This window comes from Talpa occidentalis, unplaced genomic scaffold, assembly GCF_014898055.3.
Source record: "Talpa occidentalis isolate TD23 unplaced genomic scaffold, MPIMG_talOcc4v2.1 talOcc4.4, whole genome shotgun sequence".
In the NCBI taxonomy this organism is placed as follows: domain Eukaryota; kingdom Metazoa; phylum Chordata; class Mammalia; order Eulipotyphla; family Talpidae; genus Talpa; species Talpa occidentalis.
This window is the reverse complement of record NW_023604295.1, coordinates 11,163,318-11,172,635: the sequence shown is the minus strand read 5'-3', so window position 1 is coordinate 11,172,635 and position 9,318 is coordinate 11,163,318. Positions and strand designations below refer to the sequence as shown.

General features: G+C 37.2%; 1 pseudogene; it reads right to left on the bottom strand.

The window, feature by feature from the left end:
* Positions 1-8,945: 8,945 nt before the first annotated feature.
* Positions 8,946-9,043, bottom strand: LOC119258320 (U6 spliceosomal RNA; annotated as a pseudogene).
* Between the last annotated feature and the right edge of the window lie 275 nt (positions 9,044-9,318).

The following is a 9,318-nucleotide window of genomic DNA, read 5'->3' as shown; positions in this document are numbered from 1 at the left end:
ATAAAAAAAATCACATTAGCGCTCACACACACACACACACACACACACACACATAAATGTTCTTTATGAATTATGCACTTTGCCAAAATAGTCATTTTTAATAGTCAAACCAACTATTCATATAAAATCCAGTGGTGTGCAAGATGTAAGATTTTTGTGGTATTGGAATAATTGAAAGTAAGAAACAATTTAATGAATTTTAGGGTTGAGTATTAAGTTATCCAAATGTATTTCCTTAATATACCTGCAAGGGGATAAGCCCTAAAAATGTGAGTGACTCCCAAAAACCTGTAGTGGAGATAGAGAAATAAGAAGAGCAATAAACCATAAACCTCCCTGCATCTGCACCCATACACACTATTCCTTTTTAAGGAAAAAAAGAAAAGAAAAAAAAAAACAGTTTCAACCATCTAAGACCCATTTTTTCCATGTGACAATTAAACCTATCCTCTTTCTAGGTCTTAGGTGTCATAATTGTTGTTTCTCTCCCTTGATCTTTTTTATGCAGCTCCTTCTCCATGAGCATTTAAATAAATCCAAGTCTTTAATATCTAAAACAAAGATGACATAATTTCTCCCTCCAACAAACTCACTCCAGCAGGCACTGCCCTACTTTTCTGTTGTTTTCTCAGCCAAACATCACGAAAAAAATAGTGTCCCCTGCCAATCTTGAGTTTTTTTTTACATCTCACCTGCTCCCTAAACTACTACAGTTTGTGCCTCTCCTATAATTTCTTCCCACAGCTCAGTGACTTTAGTCTGTTTCTAAATCCAGTGGAGGGTTTTCCGTCGACAACCCAGCAATCTTCAACATTATTAGATTATTAGCTGGGCCCTTTCAAGGAAGGCGATGCAGTCCTTTTACTGTCTGCCTCCATCTTTTCCTGGTTTTGTCTTTGTTTGGTTTTGTTTGTTGTTTTTGTTCTTTTCCCTACTGATTACTCATTGGCTAACTCATTCACCTCCTAATCTGAAGGATTACCATTTAGAGTTTTTCAAGGTTCAAGTTCTGGTTCACTTTTCTTGTTAGTCCAACAAAATACTAGGTCACACACTACTTTGAATTTATAGAACTAGCAGGCTGGAAGAAACTTACTGTCAAAGGGTGATAAAAATACTGTTCCCGGGACTATGGTGACAGTCCATGGGTAAATTGGTGATGGGAATTTTGTGGGGACTACACCTGAGAGGAGAAAGTGTGCATTGTACAAAAAGGAAGACCAATGTAATACACACACACACACACACACACACACACACACACGCACTTAGTAATAATAATAAAAAAAAAACCTTCCCTTCTGTTCTGGAAATGTCTTCACAGATCTGTCAGAAAAAAGTCAATGATGTCAATCATTAGCATGAATTAGAGAGAGCACGCATTCCTCTTCCCATGGTGCTCCTTTTTCTACCTCTTCCTGTTATATTTCTGTCCTCCCTCAGATGCAATTAGCTTTAATGGGCTTTGCCCTATCACAATCTCCACTATGAAGGCCTTCCCCAAACGAAGGTCATATGATTCTCAAAATCAATTGCCACCTCCTTTGCAGTCTCTCAGGCATATGCTTACATATTTAGAGTGTCTGTCACACCCGGGAACCCACTAAACTTGCTTTTTCTAAAGAGCTGCAGATGAACAGTGTTAAAGGAAAGGACAATGTATGTCTCACCATTTCACTGACTGCTTTGCTTTTGAAACATCCTGAAATTAAAAGACCGTAGAAAGGAGGTATGTTTGTTTAAAGCATCGTGCATAAGGCATCATTGAATCCATTTTGGCCTTTATATTGTTATACTTCTCTATATATTCCAAATGCCCCAATTTCAAATTGAAAGTAGAATCTGAGCGTCCCCTGAACATGCTGATATATTTTCTGTTCCATCTAGGATTCTCTATGCCTAGATTACCCATGTGTATATAACCAAAGTTGTTGGCACTGTTTTCAGATGTCATACCACACATTCAAGAATACACAATGCATACCTTTTAAACTCATGAGAATATTTTTAACAGAAAATTGAAATGAGGACTGCTAACAGTGGTCCAAATTTGGCAAAATATTTTGAGGCAACTTAATAACAAGTAGAGCAGTGAATGGTTTAGAACAAAATTGCATTCCCTCCTAAAGCCTTCCTAATATGCCACAGTTACATTTTGATGTTTGAGGACTGACATCCAGAATCCCACGTTGCCTTTCCTTACATTGCCAATATAAATAATTAGATTCTCACAATCCTCACATTTTCTCTTTCCTCTCTTTTGAATCCTTAAGTGACCAAAAAAAGAGTGTTTTAAGATGCTTCTTCCTCAACATTGGTAAATTTAGGTGATGTTTTTGAAATGCGGACATTGATTTCACAATTCGAGTGCCACATGTAGGGAGAGACAATGAATATTTATTTGTCCTCTTTTGCTCAACAGGCAGTGCTGACAGTTCTCTCTTCTGAAGTTATGGGAATTGACACGTAGGTGGGTTCCTAGAAGGATGGAGCTGGCAATGATGTTGTTCAGACACTGAGATAGAAGCCTTTCAGTTCCTAATGGTGTTACCTTCTATGTTTGCCTGGAAATAGAAATTTCTCAATTTTGCTCTAATAAGCACTTTCTGTTCTCTTTTCTGCTGAGCTTATAAAACTCAAAAGTGCTTGATCTGTTTAACATTTTAGATTATACTGATGATAGAATGATAAATAGGCTGAATATTGCCAACATAGCATATGGTGACGGTTGAGACTATGTTCTTAATTTTCTTAATGAGTCCCTAAGTCTCATGGGAATCAATTGACCATTATTTATATTGATTTCGGATGCCTGGAGGCTTAAATGTGATTCATCTGGGAGAGAAGATCTTCCTTTTTTTTTTTTCTCCCTCAAACAAAGCATAAAGGAGGGGAGGTAAAATTGGGGTCATTAAATTGAAAATGGGATTAATATTAGTGACTCCACATCTTAATGAAAAACCCAGAGACAAAGAATGGGATTGTATCAGTGCTTAGTTCAAGACTTCGTAAGAAAGTACTGCAATGGGTGGTTTATAAAGAACAGAAATTTAATTTTCCTGGTTCTGAGTCTGGGAAGTCAAGATCAGCTCCAGCAGAGATGCAGTCTGGTAAGAACTCTCTTCCTCATTCAGAGCAAGGACTTACTCTCCAAGTCCTCCTACAGAGGAAAGGGTCAATATTAGCAATCTGGAGACTTTTCTATAAGTTCTCTTGAATAGAGTACTCTCTATTCATGAGGCCAGAACTTCCCACTGACCCATTATCCAACACAATCACACTGAATGCTAAGAATTTAACATATGCTTTCAGGGGATGCAAACATTCAAATAATAGTAATAAATACGCTAATATTTAAGAAACACTACCTTCTATGCCATTAGGGGAATATTTTCTAACTGAATGAGGCACAAGAACATCTCAAAAAAGAAAACAGGTCCTCCCTGGTAACACAAGGGGTTAAGCACAGCACTGTAACACTAGCCACAGCCTCTGCAGCAGGAGCTCAATCCCTGGCCAGCCAGGGAGGTGACCCACGTGGTGCAGCAGACCTCTCCTGTCTCACGCGCTGCCCCCCTCAGGGGTGTATTTCAGTCAATCTGCCTGTTCTGCGCTCCCCACTCTGTCTCTGGTGAATCCTCTCACCCCCCACTCTTCTGGCCTGTACCCCAGTTCTTGTATGCATAAATAAATAAGTCTTTAAAAAAAAGAAAAGAAAATTCTTATGTAAGTTGGACTCCTAAAGTTACACATTTACCTCAAAATAATATAGTCCTTATGCAGATAAGCGGGAACAATTTTCTTAGACATGTTCTGATGACATCTGAGATTTCCAGAAGAGTTAGGTATGCCCAGGTCTATAGGGAGATGGAGTGAATCTGTCCATGAGGAAGAAAAATATGACAGGAACAAGCTAGAGAAACAAAAACAGATTCTCCCAAACAGTTACTTTTGACAAGCAATCAGTCACGGCCATGAGAAGTGGCCTTAGAAGCTCTTCTTTGTAAGTGACATTAGGAAATCCATCCTTTGGCTGTCCAAAGACTGTGGATTGTGGGATATTATAACTTGCTTAAAAATGTGTTGAGCATGTGATTCACAGTTTATTATTTGAGTGTGTTGAGTAATGTATTTTTTAAAATTTCTGATCTGAATTTAATTTCAGCCTCAATGTCTGTACTTGATGAATAGAAACTCCTTAAACTTAGATCATTGTGGTTCTTCAATACTTCTTTTCTGGAAATTCCTAGGTCAAATCAGAATGGTCAGTCAGCAGCAGCTTGGCTCACAACTCCATGTCAGCTTGTCTCTCTTTCCTGTCCTCAAAGGTCAGAAGTCTCCAACCAGACAAAAAAAAAAAAATTAATAAATTCTTCTATGTGATTGTTCATCCATTGGTAGTGGAAATAAAGAGGCCTGTTTTTTGTTCTCCTTTGATTTTTGGGAGGAACAACAACTAGAACTTGCTTGTTGGAGATATTTGGTTCCCTGGCAACCCTGAGGTCCTTCCTGGTCTCTTTGTAGAAGTCTTAATTGCATCATAAACTACCTTATAGTCTTATTAACTTAAAAAAAAAAAGCCTTTATTTTGCTCCTGGTCATGTGGGATAACCCAGCTACACAGGAAGCAAGGTGAATCCACGTCTAATCCAGGTGGGTCAGGGCCCAAGCTATTTGGGTCTGCTCTTTATCATAGTTAATGTCAAAAATCCAGGAGGAGGGTAAGAAGCACACAACAATCTTTAACACCTTTTTTAAAAAAAAAAAAAAGATTTATTTATGCGTACAAGAACCGGGTACAGGCCAGAGGTGTGGAGAGTGAAAGGATTCACCAGAAGCAGAATGTGGAACAGAACAGGCAGATTGACTGAAATGCACTGCTGAGGGGAGCAGCAGGCGAGTCAGGAGAGGTCTGCTGCACACGTGGGTAGCTCCCTGGCTGGGGATCGATCTTGTGCTGCAGTGGCTGCAGATAGCTTCATAGGTTGCATCTTAACCCCTTGCACCACCAAGGAGGCCCCTTTAATACCTTCTTATTGGCTCACTTTTACTTCCACCTATATTTCACTCACCGATTCATTCATATGGCCAAGCACAGTGAAATATGGCAAAGGCAGAGGTGAGAAAAACAGACAAGTGTTACAAGAAAAAGATGCTATTTTATTGACCTTCCCCTGTCCACCCAATCTTCAAAGTCAAATTCAATTTAGAACTGAAAATAAGAGTCAAACAGGCGATAGCTCAAAATACCATCCATTTCTTACAGATGAGTTTGACTGGAGGAATCAATATGAATCTGCTGGCAGAATTGGACTTCAAAACACCTGCCTTCACAAATAGTACTTATCTTCGCAGAAGTAGAGAGACAATCTATTGGAATCTTTGTGTCATGAGAAAGAAGATATTAATTAAAACAGAAAGAGGACAAAGTAGAAGGTTCCATATTCACAGATAATTCCTAATCCCCAATCTCATCAGCAGACAATGTTTGGGTACTATTTCTCTGTGGGAAAGAGCACTGACAGACACGAAAAGCCCATGTGTATTAATCCCACACTTTTCTCCCTTGGGAAGAAAATGCTTCCATCCCACTGTAGAATTGTGAGTCAGGGATACCAGTTGTGTTTTAACATCTCTCTCTTCTGAGTCCCACCACAGCTCCCTTCTTGCTTCTCTGCATGCAAGTCTTTTCAACTCAACTCAAAGATCCCCTCACTGCTTCCTTGAATATGTATGTCCTTCCTCCCTGTCTACTTCTCTCCTCTCAATTCATCAACACGAATTAGGTGGAGAAAGCTTTCCTTTCTCAGGGAAACAAGTACTGAGGAAGAAGGAATCGTGTACAAATGACACATCTGTTAGGTTATTGAGCCAAACAGTCCGCAAACGGGTGTGAGCAGAAGTGAAAGATAGATTCATTCTTTATCAGATATTTCTCAGACAACAGGACGGGCTCATTTATTTGCTTCTCTCTGCTTTTCTGGGGTTTATTCCAGCATTGGAATAAAATGTGGTTCTTATCTCTTTTCTGTATCATTTTTTTTTGTCTACCCAATGCTACTCTTATCCTTTCTGTGATAAAAGAATGTATAATTGTAGCTATTTATGCTACAGTGCAAAATGGTGGAATTCATCCTAAGATTGGTTTGTTTACAATATACACCATGTTTAATATCTGGACGTTTCTTTGTTGATGACAGTGAAGAGTAGAAATATAATAGAGTGCAGTATATAGTCATGAAATTTCCACCAATACAGTTCTTATATTTCTGCCACCCAGAAACCAAAAAAAAAAATCAGTCATTTATTTAATAATCCTTGACTTTCCATTTTTTCAATATTCTGTTTAATATGGAATATTACATAATGGTCATGATTGGTAATCACCTCATCCTCATCTACTTATAATGTATTGGGTTACTGATTTTTCCTTCTTTTCAATTAAAATCTTCTAATTATGGTAAGAATATTTTTTAAAGGATTGTAGTGGGCTTCTCTTAAATTTTGAATATTTCAAAATAATAAAAATAAGGCAATTTCTTTTTAAGATAAAAGAATGTTTATCTCTGGTATATGGAAATGGTTGTGACAATCAAAAGAATAGCAGCGAGATCTATGTGTCACTGTTATACTGAAACCAATGAAGAAGTAATATATACAAAATACATTTCTGTTTGATATTACTAGGCTGATGTGTTCTTCTTCAAGTAAATTTACCAAATGATTCAATGTAATTTTGAACCAATTTTGAACCATTGTCTCAGCATTTACTGAGGGTTCAGCTTTAATTTTTCTTCCACAGCTGTGTCACATCCTAAGGGACTGTCATCTCCAGATTTTTTTTTTTTTGCCATTTATTAAATTTTATTTTTCCACTAAAGAGAAATAATGGGGTTACTTTAGGATATATCCTCACTAACTTCAGTGTGTAAATAATAACATGTGAAATTTAATTTTTAAAGTATTTCACCAATTTTTCTCTTTGGTTAAAGATCCCATTGTTGAATGGCATCCTAAAATCAGATTTACAACAACAAAAACAAAAAAAAAAGTGTGAGATCAAGCTACATGTTTATTACATTTTGAATAAATTTCAGTATCTGTGATCTGCCCAGGCTTTTCTCCATCCAGCTTCTTCCTTCCCGCCAAGTACTGGACATTGACACCCCACCTAGTGCTTGATAACTCCAGAACGGGACTTTGACCTCTTCCCCTGCTTCCTTGCAGCTGGCAGGGACCCAGATGTTGAATTGAGCCCACCCAGTTTCTAAGGCATTCATCAGTAACATAAGCAGTATGTTGCTTGTCAAATCTCTTTGGAATTAATCATCTACATCAAAGACAAAAAAAAATCTTTCGATTCTTTTCATGTGTCTTAAGGTAGGCTCAAAAGGATATCAATGGCATTTTTTTTTTGACAACAGAAACATTCACAATTATAGGGTACCAATTATAGTCTAGAATTGAATCTTCAAAACTATGCATAAGTATGACTTTTCCTGTTTATACAGGATAAAATCAAATAGAAAATTACTAATACCAGAAATAATGTAAGATCTATCATTGTAACTCTTAGTGACAATACATGTGTAATGGGAGAATTTTTATGAACAACTTTATTCCAACAAACGTTAAGTGTTAGATGATATGGGCACATTCTTTGAGAAATAAAATATACAAAACTGGAAGAAAAGGGAAGTCTGAATAGTCTGTTTCTAACTCAATTAAATTTATTATCATAAACCTCCCTCTCAAAAAAAGTTCAAGCCCATATAGTCTTGAAGCATTTAAAATGTTCAGGTACTAAATAACATTATTAAGCAAACTCTCAAATGTTACTTGGTAGGTCTTATCAGAAAAATAAAAAGAAGGAAAAACAATAGCTAAAGAAAATTCAACTTATATTTCTACCCACACTAAAACTACGGCCCAGCTTCTATTATTTATTTCAATATTAAACTCACTTCCTGCCTAGGCTCCTGAAATTTGCATCCCATGCTGAGAACACTAATGAAACAGACTTCTTTGGATGCATGTGATTTGTCTTCTTTCTCATCTCTTCATGTTTGCACAAGTATTTTTCCTTCCCCAAGAACATTACTCTATCTCTAGATGCCTAAATTGTATTTATTTTAGTGATAATTTCTAGTTGCTATGAAATTTTAAGTTAAAAGGATACTTGGATCAATTTTGGGCAAGAAGGTTGGCTGAGTTGGTCTGTGATGGAGGTGCTGTTGGTACTTCGGTGGTGAATGTGGTGTGGTAACATACATATGAAGAGGTGTGAACCTGTACATATAGAGAGAGTTAGGGAGAAAGAGATGGATGGATGAATGGATAGATGGATGGATGGATGGATGGATGGATGAATAGATAGATATCCTAAAGAAATGTCAAATTAAAAAACAAAAAAATAAAATTCAATTTTAAAATATTAGTACTATAATAAACTCATGACACTGAAATGGTTGTTTGAACATTTAGTTAACTAAACAGAATTCTTACTAGATTACAAAAGAGATACTATTTTTTAAAAAGTATCTCCTTATATTAACCTGAAGATCAAAATGACATTAAAGATTCATGTTACAGGGCCTCCTTGTGGCACAGTGGGTTGAGCGCAGCGCTGTGCAGCTGTCTGCAGCCTACGCAGTGCTGGTTCAATTCCCAGCTGGCAGGGGAGATTCCCACATAGTACAACAGACCTCTACTGTCTTGCCCGCTGCTCCCCTCAGCAGTGTATTTCAGTCCTTCTGCCTGTTCTACTCCCTGCTCTGTCTCTGTTGGATTCTCTCACCCTCCTGCACCTCTGGCCTGTACCACAGCACTTGTATAAATAAATAAATATTAAAAACAAAAAGATTCATGTTACAATATTTTTGTCAACTAACTATAATTCTCTAACAATATGATGCTGACTCTGCAAAATTATTTTTATTTATTTTTTTAATTTGGAACACTTCATGAATTTGTGTGTCATCCTTGCACAGAAGCCAATTTTCTCTGTATTGTTCCAATTTTGCTGTATATGCTGCCAAAGCAAGTTCTGCAAAACTAGTTTTAATGTCACCATGGAAGTAGTGCATTCTTCATACTAAAGAATATATCCACACACAAGCTTCCAGGCATGGTTCTCAGTACTCCAAAGGAATATAGGAAAAACCTTCTATCCAATATCCCTGCATTTACAAATTTTATGGATTTTCTGCTGTTTGTCAAAAGACCCTATTACTTGCTTTCAGCTTTCCTGGAGTATTCAGGACTTCTGGGTCAGCTTTGCATAGGGAAGACTTAAGGGAATATGGAACTAGAAGAAAA